Here is a 16,250-nt window from a genome sequence, read left to right on the forward strand (position 1 = left end):
CATGATAGTGTTACTTCCATATAATGGAACGCGACAGCCCACCTGCATCTCAGGTATGCACCTCTTAAACAAGACACTGATGAGGTGGCTTTTTGGTGCTGCATTTCTTAAAGAAGGTGCTATGTTTCCTTGTAATATACAAGTGCACTAGGATCTGGCAGCAGGAGCCCAACATAGCAAAAAGGAGAAAACATGGCAGAAGGGGCCAGTTGGAGATACAGAAGACTTGATAGGTCCTTGTTTTGCCAGGGAAGAACTGCATGGTAAACTTGTCATTGGAGATGGGCACCAACCCCAAGGATATCTTGCCAAGCAGATAAGCTTTCACTGAGGTTTTGTACAGTGTGCAGTTAGGTTTTCAACCCACTGTTTAGTCACTTAGAGCAGCAGTGGCATAGTGGTTAAGAGCAGGTGTACTCTAATCTGGAGGAACCTGGTTTGATACCCCGCTCTGCCACTTGAGCTGTGGAGGCTTATCTGGGGAATTCAGATTAGCCTGTGCACTCCAACACATGCCAGCTGGGTGACCTTGGGCAAGGCCCAGTTCTCCTGAGCTCTCTCAGCCCCACCTACCTCACAGAGTGTTTGTTGTGAGGGGGAAAGGAAAGGAGTTTGTAAGCCCCTTTGAGGAGAGAAAGGGGGGGCTATAAATCCAACTCTTCTTCTTCCAGTGGTGTAGTCATGCTGCCCAATGGAATGAGGAAAGAAAAGGGGGTCAATAGATAGGTCTGAAGACAGAGATAGAAACAAAAACTGGATAATTGACAGGAAGCTACCACCATATAGGGAGTACAGAGAGCCTGTTGCTACAAGGCTCCACTTTAACTTACAAACTTGAGCACTTTTGGGAGCTTCCACATTGCATCATGCTCCAGTTCTCCCATTTCGAGACATTCCCTGTCCTCAATTCTTTTCCTTCAGTCATTTTGGAAAGAATGCAATCCAAATCCAAGTGCATTTAGGGCTCAATCTGCAAAGAATGGTCCACATTGTCTTGGTCTACAAAGATTCTGCCTACAGGGCACTGGTTTCCCAATATTTTTTTTCTGTTGTCCCATCGAAGGACTTTTCTTAAGTAGTTTTATTTACACTGTAACAATCTATTGGCATTTAGGAATTTACTCTAAAATTTAATAGAACTGTTGTGGTGCTTTAGTGCAAGTGTGAAGAAAAGATCAAAAAGGGGGTAATGATGAACAGACACACGCCAGCACCACCATCTCAATTGAACGTAGGGTACCTGCAGAACACAGCCACAAAGGAAAAGTCAGAAAAAAAGATAGGAGAAAGTGTAGGGAGAACTCCCCTTACAAACTGCATTGGCAACATCATACCTGCACATTCATAATGGTCATGAAAGCAATGTGAAGAATTCTAGCCATGTGGAAGCTGGCAAAGAGTTCAAAAGCAAAAAATTGAACTGCAAGCAAGTATTATTATTTTTTGCCAATCCACTTGGATGAATAAAAATGTAAAAGGCCCCTTCCGTACATGCAGAATAATGCACTTTCAATCCACTTTCAATGCACGTTGCAGCTGGATTTTACTCTGCGGAATAGCAAGATCCACTTTCAAACAATTGTGAAAGTGGATTGAAAGTGCATTATTCTGCATGTGCGGAAGGAGCCTTGGAGTGATTAAAGTGGTACATATTTATGGTTCACTATTAGTGAAAGGGGACAGGAAGGCACTGGCTATGATCTGCATATGTTCCATTTGTCTTCCCCATTGTAATATATGTCCTACACCTTTATTCTGAATGTATGTAACTTGTACTAAGATCCATGAACTGAGCAGGGGTACTGTTTGCTGCCTCATAGTCTCCCTGACTTGGCTGATGAAAGTAAAATTGGTGGTGGTCCTTAGTCCTCGAGAACTTCAGTATTCACACCATGTCTCTTACAGCTCAGGATTTCATGGTCACAAAATCAGTTTCTTTTATCACACTTATAGCACTTGAACAATGCACACCTGCCCACGGTCTCTCACTCAAGGATACTATAAATTAATAGAATGTCCATAACTAGTCTTTTGATAGAACAACTGTCTTAAAACAGGGAAATGACTTGAATAGCTGACACTATAGCACTGACGTACCCTCTGCAAGTGGTACAGCTGGATATTTCTAATAACACAATTGTATTCTGACATCTTTACAGATTTAAGACATTTATGAAACATTTTCAGTGCACGGTATCTTGTAATCCTGTAAGGAAGGCCATTATTACCCCATCAGTGTAGCTACGGATCTCCTGGATCAAAAGATCCTAGCTTCTCCAAACCTTGCACCATCTCTTGTCTTGACAGGTATTTTTTTTTCCTCAGGGAAGCATAGAAACTATTTTTTGAAGGGTCTAGGATTTCTCACAGAATTTCATGTCATGTCATGAAATTGCAAATTCCAGAATTAATGAGGCCAGCTATAATGAAGTGACATATCCTACCGTGGGATGCTTTTGAAGATGCCAGCCATAGATAAGGTTGAAATGTTAGGAGACAAAACTACCAGACCATGGGCACACAGCTGAGACAACTCACAACAGCCTGTTGATTCCAGTTGTGAAAGATTTCAACAATACATTGACCTAAGGGAGTTGCCTCAAACTAGGCTTTGGGATGCAGCAACCCCCACATCTTGCCCACTACCAGCCAGATGCCTACCTTCCCCCTTCAGCCCAGGAGCCAAAAAGTGAGAATTTCCCCCCTGGCTCCTTAAAAGCAATGTGATGAGCTGTGTATTGTTGCCAACTGCACTGTGTCTGCCCTTCTTGGTGCCTAAGCAGTCAAGATGACTGAACTAGTTCAAGAAGCCCTTTTAAGGCCATATGTAGATTGTCTGGCTATTTTAAAGGGGAAAAGGGCAAAAAATAGGATTATCTCTGGATCAGAGTTATGGTGGATGGCTGTCACCTCAAGCCACAAAATGCATTAATCCACCAATAGCTGATCTTGATCAAATAAGCACAAGACCTCATGAATCTCTTTTACATGCATCCCTTTGTCTTCACATTCAAGTCACTCCTGCCTTATCAAGTAATCTTATATCCTCCTCCTTAACCGTAGAATTGTGGTCTATAACAGTCCTGCTACAGTGTTTAAACACCAACTCTTTCTTTTAAAAAAAACTGGACAGTAAGTCATGAGGGGAAATAATGCTGTGGTGGAGGGGAATGAATGAAACAGCCCAGGGCAGCAGCAACAAATGTACCAGAATTGTTAGTGAATATTCAGAAGTACTTACTGAATATCAGAGCCTTCCTGCCAAACATAAAATGCACCTGAATTTGGAGGCTTGTCAGCTGTAGTGTGTATTAATTTGCCTAAAATCAATGGTACTTCAAGTAAGTATTTAGAAGGTCATTTGGATTACAGTTGAGAACCAACTTGACAGAGTTCCAGATGCTAATTGCTTTGTTTAACAGGAAATAATATTCTCCTCTAGAGCTGAGGGGAGGCACTTAGTGTATCAGTTCTGTTTCAGTGTACAGAGAGACGACTCTGGGATATCTTTCCGCCCTCCAGTACTGGAAATCATCAATTATTGCTACTTGAATAAAATTGTAAATGACATGCATTCTGTGTTTTTCATTCTTGTTTACATGCAATACAAAGAAGGGCTGGCACACTAGTTAATTAACTATTCATGTACAAACAACGGACTGCCTCTTGTTAGACTGTGGTCAAGTATTCATTGCACAGGTGGTATCTTAGGTTTTGTTTTCTTGTTAAATCTGTGCTGCTGTAACTATTAGTAAGGGCAGAAGACAGCCTGGCCCCTAGCCCTGCAGCAAAGCAAAGCTTTTCCTTTTATGTACTGCTATGACTGTAGACAGACATTTCCAAATAGACATTTTGTCAGGCTCTCGAACGTGGAAATAACAGAGACTGTAGGAAAGTTCTAAAGCAGTTTATTTCTACAACGCGTAGAGTAACAAAGAAAGCTGAATCTAAGCTTCCCAGCTTAGATTCAGAGATTATATCCTTCAATCCCCTCCCCCATTTCTCCTACCCCCAATATGTCTTTACAAATTCTACAGCATTAGCACTACAGAGCTTCAAAGGACCCAAAATTGTAACAAAATAAATTAAATTAACATATTAGGTTAGGGTTAGGGTTAAGGCAAGGGCACGGGCTCAGGCTTGCCTTAGTGTTACGTGGAGTTCTAGAAGACAGACGAAGAAGAGAGCTATGGTCAATTTTAGGTTTCGGGTTTTTGGTACAATTTTGGGAACAATTTATGACTGAATAAATTAAATAAAAATAATAAATTAGAGTTAGGGTTCAGGCAAGAGCAAGGGTTAAGGCATAACCCCAAAACTTGAATCAGACCATAACCCTATTCTCGGACTGCGCCCTAGAACTCAATGTAACACTAAAGGAAGCCTGACCCCCTGCTCTTGCGTTAACCCTAACCCTAACTTATTCTTTTTATTTAATTTATTCTGTCATAAATTGTTCCCAAATTGTAACAAAAACTCAAAACCTGAAACTGACCATAGACCAGGAGTCTGCAACCTGTGGCTCTCCAGATGTTCATGAACTACAATTCCCATCAGCCCCTGCTAGCATGGCCAGTTGGCCATGGTGGCAGGGGCTGATGGGAATTGTAGTTCATGAACATGTGGAGAGCCGCAGGTTGCAGACCCCTGCCATAGACCTATTCTCAAATTGTGCCCTAGAACTCAACCTAACACTAAGGGAAGCCCGAGCCCCTGCTCTTTCCGTAACCCTAACCCTAACTTATTATTTTTATTTAATTTTTTTCAGTCATAAATTGTTCCCAAGATTGTAACAAAAATAAATGAAATAAAAATAATAAGTTAGGGTTAGGGTTAAAACTAGGATAGGGGCTCAGGTTTGCCTTAGTTTTATGTTGAGTTCTATGGCACAGTCCAAGAATAGGGCTTTGATCAGTTTTAGGTTTCGGGTTTTTGTTACAATTTTGGGAACAATTTAAGATTGAATAAATTAAATAAAAATAATAAGTTAGGGTTAGGGTTAACGGACCCTAGTAACAAGTCTGTCTCCCTGACACTCATTTACTAACCATCCTGAATCTACTGCCCATTCGCTCCAGGGTCTAGTATTCTGGGAGAGGAGGAAAGGTTCTCTCTGGCAACACTTTCTTCTCTATGAATCATTTTATAAACTTATTTTATATCTCCCTTTAGGCACCGCTATTCTTAACTGAAAATGTCCCACAATCTTCATTCTTTCCCCCTAGGGAAGATCCTCAACCCTACCTCTGATCACCTTGATGGCCCTCTTCTATACTTTTTTTCAGTTATGCAACGTCCGTTTTGAGATACAGTGACTGGAACTGACACAGCATTCCCAATAAGGACACACTATAGATCTATATGGGGGCACGATAATATTGGCTGTTTTCTTTTCAATCCCTTTCCTAATCATTCCTGCCATAGAGCTTGCCTTTTCCCACTGCTGTGGGACACTGGGTCAACACTTTGAGTATTGTCCTGAATTTTCTTTCTCTCTAAATCTTCATTTGTTCAGACCTCAGTAGCATATCCATGAAGTTGCCGGTGTCTGTGTGTGTGTGTGTGTGTGTGGAGGGGGAAGTGTTGTTCCAATTTGCATCATCTTACACTTATTCTGTTTGAATTGCACTGTAAATCAGAACAGGATACAGGAAGAAGCATAGGCCAGTGAACGGCATTCAGTTTTGGAATGTCATGATTTATACAAGTCTGGGCCACCTGTGAAAACTTGCCTGGTGCCAAATTAGCCCACTGTTGTCTTCAGAATTGTTACACCCATTGTCAACACTCCATGGGCGAGTCAGTTATGGGCCTGGTCTACACAGTGGACAGAACCATGTGGGAAGGAGGTGGCAGACTGGACAGTACCACTTCAGAAAGAAGGGTGAGGGTTTTATAAAAATTCCCATGCGCAATAAAACACCCTATAAACTGAAAATGAATGCAGCAAGAAGTAGGCTGGGAGATAAACTTTCCACCTGCCTTATTTGATCTTAATTTACTTTTTATTTAAGAAATTAACATATGCAATACTCTAGTTCACATACAAAGGATCCATACAAAGGACTGAGAAAAGTTCTACTCTGCCTGCAGTATTTGTTTACTCTGTGATAACTGGTGAGTTAAGGGCCATAATGGTATTTGTTCTCTTGGTTAAAGATATAGTCAGAAAACATAATTTTCAGAAACATAATTTTCAGAAACTCAAGAACAGCAGTGCAGATAACCACAGTGGCTGCAAAATATGAGTCAACAAGTTTCTGTACATTATTATTATTATTATTATTATTATTATTATTATTATTATTATTATTATTATTATTAATTATATTTATAGACCGCCCTCCCCCGAAGGGCTCATGTACTGATACCAGAAACATTAAGTTTCTCCACCCCAGAGATCACAGTGCAATCTCAGACAGAGCTGCACCCTTATAAGTCCATTTAGGTCAATGGACTTAGAAGAGTGTCCCTGTGTTTAGGGCTGCACTTTAAGGCTTCCGATCAAGTAGTAAATTGGTATTTGCTGTTGTGAAATCATGGGCACTTTCCCTGAAGAATTTAGTAACTCATTCCCCAAACATTATGCTGACAAAAATTACGAAATCAACCAGCCAAGCCCTGAAGCCAACCAGCCAAGCCCTGAAGCCAATTGCAACAAGAGTTGCAATTTAAAATCAAGGCTGCTAGGTGGTTCCTCTTCCTCTCCCCTTTGATCTGTATTTTTTCAAAGTGTTGCATCCTGGAAGCTACCGTAATTTATCTGGTATTTTAAAAATTTAGGCATCTTCTGATTAAAGCCACACAATTTATCAAGATATACTACAGACAAATCATTGTAAGAACAAGTTTTCTAAGTGGTATTCTTATTTCTATTGTCCTACATCACATCCCCCAAATTTTCTGGATTGCGGGACTTGGAATACAGAGAGACACAAATCTCTGGCTCATGTGAATCTTCTCCAGGTTTCTGGATTCTCTTCAAGTGGTGTAGTGGTTACAAGTGATGGACTCTAATATGCAGAACAAGGTTTGATACCCCTCTCCTCCATATGAGCAGAGGACTCTAATCTGGAGAACTGTGTTTGTTTCCCTGCTCCTCCACATGATGTCTGCTAGTCACAGTTCTGTCAGAACTCTCTCAGCATCACCTGCCTCACAATGTGTCTGTTGTGGGGAGAGGAAGGGAAAGGAATTTGTAAGGTGCTTTGGGACTTCTTGTGGTAGATAAAAATGAGGTATAAATCCAACTCTTCAATTTAGAAATGTTGTATTCTATACTGCCCTGGGGCAAACACTGATGCAACAACAGCAGCCAGGATAACAGTATAAATCGAAATTCTTCTTCGGTTGCCTTTCCTTGCCCTAGTGAGGAGACTACTTCACCAGAGCATCCTTCCAAAATATTTTCCTGATAGTCCAGATCCTGCTTCGGCCTCTCATCTTCAGAAGGCCACAGTTTGACACCAGTATATTGATTCACAGGTACATGAAATGGTGGTGAAGGCAATCATTGAAAGGCACTCCACACATGCTTGGGAACACTTTCTGTATTTTGAATCCACAGATTTGAGGATTGAACCTTGAAAACAGGAGCCGAGTCTGGCTGAACTTGGATTGCCAACCTCCTGGTGAGGCCTGGATTTCTCTCAGAATTACATCTGTTCTCTAGAAAACACTGAGATGACTTCCAGAGGAAATGGCAGCTTCAGAGGGTGGATTCTATGGTATCACATCCCGACTGAGCTGCTTTCCTTCTTCAAACAGGACTCTCTCCAGGCAACACATTCAAGTCTCCAGGAATTACCCAACCTGGAGATAGCAACCCTTGAGAGTGAGCTAAAAACTATGCTATTAAAGCAAAGGCTAACAGTACAAATGCAACAACAAAGCCATACAACATGTACTGTGTTTACTGGCACAGACCAGCAAAAATTAGTAAGGTACCATGTTGCAAATTATTATGATTTCATTGTTAGCCACATATAAAACCAGCAGTTTACAAATATATGTAATGTGTTATAAACAACAAACATACATAGTCCGTATCTAAAACAAAACTGCAAGGTAGTATAAATCAGAACATGAACCTCAAAACAGAGGACGTAACAAGAAAGGAATCAATTGCAACAAGAATAATATTACAGACAAATTCCTTAAAGGCAACATTGCCTAACAGTGTGAGCCAAACACGAAGTCAAGAAGAAAAAAGGCCTGCCTTCAGGAGGTCAATTGAAAGGGCTGTAAATCTGTTTTACTCATACTGTGCTTCTTCAAGACTTTTCCCAAATTCATTCCATAATCACACTATGTCTATAGACAAACCACTATAAATAACGGCACTAGAGTCAACTAGGCCCATAATTGAGACAGGGGGCAAGGTACGTGGTAAGAGCTCCAGAGGAGGAGCATGTGTGTTCATGGGTAGCCAAAAGGCAGCACCTTACCACCCAGCAATAGGTGTGCTGACGCACGCGGACATTAGGGTGGAGCAAGCTCCCTATATAAAGGAGCACGCGGTGGCTTCAGCCTCTTTCAACACCTTGAAGCAAACTGACCCACCCTCCCTGTTTTAGTTTTTGTCGCAGTCCTTTGAGGGCAGTTTGGGCAGAGGAGCACATCATTTTGGGAGAGGACTGAGCTTGCATGCCGGACCTCCCTGCTTATGGGGGTCTTCTTAAGAGGCATGAAGCGGAGCGGGCTCGGGGAGCATACCTCTGAGGGCCTCTGCAGGTGAGCCCGACACCCCAGCTGGGTGGACCACAAAGAATGGGGTGGATGCCCAGTGGCCCAGGACCTCTGTCCTCCCCAATAGAATGGGGTGAAGCCGGGATCAGCCAGGGCGGCTGTCCAGCTGAGGAGATGCGCTCCTCCTTTGGTTCAAGATTATGTAAATAAAGAGGGCTGCGGCCCTATTTCAATCCAAGCTGAGTCTGTGGTTCTTCATGTAGCCTCTGCACATCTGGCCACAATTAGTTGTCATATATATATTATATACAATGCTTCTACTTGTTGAAGCTACCACTATCATATCTTACCACTATCTTCTAAAGTAAAGATGAACTGTGGTGTTCTGTTCCTCCTAATGTTCTGAAACAACGATAAAAATGAATAACATGAATTATATATTGTAACGTAACAATACATAGAAAAATTTACACTAAATTGAATTATAATACAAAGTCTTACTCACCATAACACAATAGAAAAATCTGAAAGTCTCTCTGACAGACAGATTCACATGTGTGCCACACTTAACATCAGCAGCTGCAACTCTACCTATTTTTTTTAAGATCCTCTGAAGATGCCAGCCACAGATGCAGGCGAAACGTCAAGAGAGAATGCTGCTAGAACACGGCCATACAGCCCGGAAACCACACAGCACCCAAGTGATTCCAGTCATGAAAGCCTTCGACAATACATCTACCTATTTTATCGACAGCATTGTCCAACAAGATACCACTTCTGCAAATACCATCTAGCCTATAGAAAACAGGAAAAAATCACTTCAATTCTCCAAGATGTAATGTGTCCAGCTGAAAAATTAGTCGACTTTCTTGTAGTAGATTTTTTTGTATGTTGACGTGATCGTACTGATGTGCATGGACCTTTTCTAGAACTAAACATTGGAAGTCATTTTCAGTGTGTCCTTTCTTAGCTAATGGCGATTCGAGATGGCTGTGTTTAATGCATGATCTGTTCTCAGGTATGTACAATTTAATGGGTCTTATTGTTTGTCCCACATATGATAACTTGTATTTGCATATGATTAATTACACCACTTGCTTGCTATTGCAATTAAAGAATTGTGTCAACAGTCTTCTAAATGTAGGTTGTTCCCGTTCAAATAACTTAATTTCATGAGCACTCTGAACATAAACCACATTTATTTATTTATTTATTTTTATTTATAATTAATTTTATATACCGCCCCTCCCCTGAAGGGCTCTGGGCGGTGAACAACAGAATAATAACAGCAATAATATTAAAACCCCAATTAAAACAGCAGGTTAAATAAAATTACAGCGGCATCCGACAAAACTTCATAAAACTCCACCCACCCTGGAAAACAAACCCAAAAAGCTGAGGGCCCCATATGAGCTAAGGGCCCAGAGCGTAGAAAAGGAGGGGAGGAGGAGGAGGGGGAGGGCGCACATCAGCGGTCGGCCCCCCCAAACGCCCGGCGGAACAATTCGGTCTTACAGGCCCTGCGGAACTCTCCAAGGTCCCGCAGGGCCCGAATTTGTAAAAACCAACTCCCTGGATGTTCTCCAACTTCTTATGCATTATATCTGCATGGACCAATTTATTCTTTAGTGATCAAGTCTTCTTATATCCAATCTAAGGTAGCTCCTTACAACCAGGTATAAATAAAAAATTATGCTTTGCCAAACAAACAAACCCAGTCATGTCCTTCTTTTCAATTGCTCAGAAAAAAGTAGACTTTACCTCAGCTATTATATTAATATTTCAGATTGCATTAAATAAATACACTTAAAAAATTATATTTTGTACCATACTTGCAACAAAGGAAGATGGATCTCTGGCTCCGCCTGCTGGTGCAACATCAATAAAGCATTCTTATTACAGTGAAGTCACACACTGTTTCTCCAACAGTTCACAAATAAAACTGGGAACACGTTTATGTACTCAACACCACATTCTGTATTTGCTGAACTGCTGCCCACATTTATTCTGCAACAGTAATGCAGTGTATACATGACATCCTATGAACATAAGGGCTATGAATGGGGGAAATTTTTTGCAGAAGTGAGAGCATTGGCCTGGGACTGCAGGGTTGACAACTGACCTAGAGAAGAAAGTCCTATCCCTTCCATCAAGGCTTATTTACCAGATGATATTATTTCCATCTGTGGCAGGAAAAGCTTCAGCTGTCCTTTCCCACACATTAAGCCTTTGTTAAAGGGACAAGGGCATTTTTCTCCAAGCCTGCTAGCAAAGCCCATCATGAAGAAATAAGGCAATAATCTTGAGATACCAGAAGTGCCTGATACTCAGTCTGGGAAACTGAGAAAAATGTATGAAGGAAAAGGCCTGAAATAGTTTCTTGGATGATAGCACCTAAGGGCTCTATTGCCCTTCACCACCCCTGAAAGAATGTAACTCGCCTGCCTCATCTCTGAGCAGTGCATTTGTGTTTCAAAGTCAGTTGGCTGGGACTGCTTTCTTGTCAGGTTCATGTAGGGTTGCCATTGCCAACTCTTGTCTGGGAAACCCCTGGCATTTTGGGGATGGAATCTGGGGAAGGCCGGGTCAGGGATGAAAGAAACCTCAGTAAAGTACAATGTCATAAAGGTTCATCTTCCAAAACAGCCATTTTCCCCAGGGGAACTGATTTTTATCTTCTGGGGGGTCTGTTGTAATTCCTGGAGGTGTCTAGGCCCCATCTGGAGGTTCACCATGATGTAAAATATAGCAGGAAAGTATACCAATAGATACAAAACAACCCACTCTGCACCAGCAGTTATGAGTACCATTGCACTGTTTATCTCTACATATTTCAACTGATCATCAATAAAACAATATTTAAACCAAAATATTTTGTATGGTGAAATATATCAAAATACATCTTAATATAAACATTTTTTCTTCAAATACTGCAACTAAATGTTACACTCTTATACAATTCCATGTAGTTTCACGAATTACATGAATGTTCCAGTATAATTTCATACAGTACAAACAATTTAAATAAAGGGCTGTACATCACAAGTAATTCAAGTGTAATCCATAAATGAAATTCAATAATTGAGCTATTTGGGGTCTGCCACTGGTATGGTATGACCTCGAGTGGTACTTATTGGCTTAATTACCTATGAATGACAAAAAAACGCCCCCCTCATAATCAGATTATTTCCCCTCATTACTATTGAATAGATGAATAAATTCATATCCCAGGGAAGTAAACCAACACTCACAAGTATTACAATATAGTATTTCCCACTTCTTGTGAGATTCTCTGTTTTGATGTTACTTTGTAAATCTTTTGGTAGTTTGGGACTTTATGTATATTAACAACAGAAGAGGAATATTTTACTTATTTTGAAGGGAAGCAATATTAAGACTAAATCTCACAAGAAGTAGGAAAGACTTTGGAACCTATTGGAGTCTCCCTTGAGACGGGCTGTAGTCAGGCTGCTGGAGCCTAGCTCTCTCCACAGCTACTCGGCTGTCCCTGGTCCACTATCCTCTCAGCTGTTAAGCATCTTCCATGGCCTAGGGGAACTATCTGCTGCAGGTATCCAGACTTCAGCTCTGCCCCAGTTTCCTTAAGTCCTTCAGAGCTCTTTCTCTGAGTGATGTAGCTAGTGCTACTTATACTTTGAAGGGGGGGGGGGAGTTTAAAAAACCCCCAACCAGTTGGGCCCTAATCACCGCTTTTCCAAGGGGACCACACAGGGACTGTTAATGCTGGCCAATAGGATTGCCAATAGGATTGTCCCAGTTTGTCTGATTGGTTCTTCACTTTCCAGGCACAATAAGTGATACATGTGAGGCATAAGGGTATTTCTGGAAAGCTTCCATCGATAAGTTTGCTTCATTTTATTTGTTGGTTTTGGAAAGCTCACTTTTTGGAAAGCCCTTAGTCTCCCATCCCCCATACTGAAAGGGTCAAATGATCTCAGTTGTATCATTAAAGCTCTTGCTTTAAACAAGCTGGGATAGAGAAAACACAGCATTCCCTTTTTCTATGCTGGTCTATGCATGTTACACTGCATGGTGTCTATACTAGATGCAGAAGACACATACACCTTTCAGGCAGTGGTAGGGGGGTGATGTTTAGCTCAAAAAGGTGAATCTCAAGTACATTTTTGCAGTGGCAGAATGGAACTTTGCTGCCCCTCCCTTTCCACTGCAGCCCACTCATCTCCATGACTTGCTGCTCCTGAGGGAGAAGGGACCCTGGGAAACAACGTGAGGAGGTCTGTAGTGGGAAAAGGGAAAACAGCAGAAATTGCCTGTTTAGTCTGGATTTAACCCATGGGCTGGAGTCTCTGATTCATAAAACTCCTTACTGTTTTTGCTATAGCCATCACCAAGTGCAATCCCTCAGCAATGTTACAACCTTCTAAATCAATGAATTTCAATGAATTTAGAAGGGTATAGCTAGGTTTAGGATTGTACTATAATAATACTATTGTTCCCATAGTTGAATTCAGCATTCCTGATTGTGAATATGTGAATTTTTGCAAGCTATGTCAGATTGGGAAGGTTTGATTGAGCATTTCAACCCTGTCACTCATCTGCCGAAGCACTTTAGCCCATGCAAAAGACTTGAAAACTATGGGCTTAAGCAGGCTTACATCTACATAAATGAGACTTGTGCATTTTGACTTTCTGTCCATTGAGAACTGAGGCCTCAAGTGTGGGACGTCACAGCTGTACTCGACAGTTTGCGGTGGAAAAAGCTGTTACTGAGCTGCTTCCCTTAACAAAAGTAGTGTGGACAGAAGAGCTTCCTGTTTTTCACAATTTCCTGAGAAGCGACGTCAAAAAATGCTCATTACTGAAGTGAATAATACTAATGGAATACCAATAAGCAATCACCAAAATACACTGCCAAAAGCAGCTAGTTGGACACAAGAAGCTAGCCCACTGGTCTGATCTAGCAGACTTTTCATATTCTCTTATGCTCATTTGTATCCCAGACATACATCCCATTGCTGCCAGTCTACGGAAATCTACTTTTCTGAGGATAAAATCATTGGACTTCCCCTGGACAGTGAAATGAATTCACCAATATTTCCATTATTTTGAATTACACCATAACAATGTAAGCTCAATGAAGATGAGACAGTTAGAGATCTTTCCCCTTATTTAAAAAAAAGTAAATTTAAGGAGTCAATTTCCACAGGTGAGGAAAGTTCTTAACCCAAGAGTCCCCGTCATTTTTGAGTCTGTAGGCACCTTCAGAATTTTGACACAAAGTGGTGAGTGCATTCACAAAGAGGTTACTGCAGGAAGCAGAAGCCAACCGCAAAATGATTACCACAAGAGGGGCAGGCACACATAGGAAAGAGGAGTGAAGCCAACACTGTGGTGGAGCAGCCACCACCTGACCAAAACCACTTTCTAAAAATAGAAGAAGAGTTGGTTTTTATATCCCCCTTTTCTCTATTGAAAGGAGTCTCACAGCAGCTTACAATCACCTTTCTTTCCGTGCCTCCACAACAGACACCTTTTGAGGTAGGTGGGGCTGGCAGAGTTTAGAGAGAATTGTGACTGGCCCAAGGTCACTCAGCAGGATACGTGGAATCAAACCCGGTTCTCCAGATCAGTCCTCCACTCTTTACCACTGCACCATTCTGGCTTAGGTGCCATGTTGGAGACCCCTGGTCCTTTCACACCCAAAATGTTTTCACCTATTCCTGTACTTTTTAATCATATTCAGTTTGGATCCAAGTCAGATAGTAAAAAAAGACTAGCAAAGAAAATAGTGTTTAAACAATCTGAAAAGGTGTATATTTAACTGGCAGGTGCAACATGCTAGCTTTATTTTTGATAAAGTTAATGAATGGATCCCATTTAGTAAACTAACTATCAGAATTGGTGAGGTACCTCGAGAGAGGAATCGAGAATGCTAACCATTATTGCCTCATCCCATACTCTGAAGGAAACCTCCCCATCTTTAAATGTATACCAGGAAGCATGGAGAGTTTTTCAGAACCCCTCTCTTTCAAATGCCCCAGACAGTTTGCAAAATATTTATATTCTGCCCTCCCTCTTGTGGACTTAGGGTAGCTTCCAACATTTAAAATACAATCAAAATATAAATCCATAAACAACAACAATGAAAACCAAGATGGTGAATAAAATCAGATTCCATTAAAATACACCATTTAACTCTGCCAGTATAAAAAAAAATAGAGAGGAGAACAGAGAGGCCATTTGGATGGTACAACCATAGCTGCCTCAACCATACACCTGGTGAAACAGCTTTGTCTTACAGGCTTTGTGGAACTGCATCAGGTCCTGCAGAGCCGAGGTCTCAGTAACTAGAACAGTGGTGGTGAACCTATGGCATTCCAGATGTTCATGGACTACAACTCCCACCAGCCTCTGCCAGCATGGCCAATTTGCCATGCTGGCAGGGGCTCATAGGAATTGTAGTCCTTGAACATCTGGAGTGCCATAGGTTCACCATCACTGAACTAGAACATTCCACCAGGCTGGGGCCAGGGCTGAGAATGCCCTAGTCCTGGTCACGGCTAGCTGCACATCTTTCAGGCCAGGGACCACCACTAGATTCTTAGCCAAAGGACAGCAGAGTGTTGAAGAGCCAGTGAATATGTGAGAATCAGGAAGTTGACCCGGAGGAGATGTCAGTCCTAATAACTGGGGAGGATGTGGTTACCTTTGAAGATACAAAGAAGCTGCTTTCCACAAGGAAAACGGTTGAAATCTCTCTATGTGGTCAAGGTGCTATCCCTCAGACAGGTCTCTCTTATCGCCAGGACATGCTGTAACAGGGTGTCAGCATCACAAATTTGGCATCAGCTGAGCACAACTGGCACCGAAAAGAGTACCCAGATAATGGTGTCTGCTGTTTCCATTGCTTTTGAATTATTGATGCCCTTGGATTTATTCTTCTATAATTAGGTTGCCAGCAACATCTCCAAAGCTGGGATCAAATTTGGAGAGCTTTCTTTTCTTTTGCAGAGATTTTCCAGAACGATGTGAGAGGGAGGAAGAGGAGGAAAAAGGAAAGACCTGGGTACGTGGATTACATTGGAGCCACTGCTGACTAGGAATCAGCCCAGGAACCCTGTAATACCCTTAGAATGTCAGAGCTTCATTCTGGTGATACTAGAAAAAGTGGCTCCTAGAATGTATATATGAGGTTAGATCCAAATTTCCTGCTTGTCTTGGCCAATTATGCTTCTCCATACAGCTTCCATCCTGTATGCAGGCCCTATGATCACTGGCACAATTTTCTGAATGGTCCTTACTCCTTTCACCAATGGAAAAGCTGGTTGGATCCAAGCATTGGTATGCCTCTTATGACTGAAAGATCTAACAATGGGCTATCATAGTTTTCTAGTATGGAATTGCCACAGTTTGTTCAGTCTAATTTTAAACACAATTCAGACAACTTGGTAGTTAAGCATTTTGTTGGGAAAAATATACTTATAGAGTTAGTGCAATAAGGAGGCAGAGACAGTTGCTTTGCTGAAATAAAGTTTACTTACTTACAGGGAAGGGTAACTTGGAAGAAAACAAGAAATATC

Source organism: Sphaerodactylus townsendi, linkage group LG01 (assembly GCF_021028975.2).
Source record: "Sphaerodactylus townsendi isolate TG3544 linkage group LG01, MPM_Stown_v2.3, whole genome shotgun sequence".
In the NCBI taxonomy this organism is placed as follows: domain Eukaryota; kingdom Metazoa; phylum Chordata; class Lepidosauria; order Squamata; family Sphaerodactylidae; genus Sphaerodactylus; species Sphaerodactylus townsendi.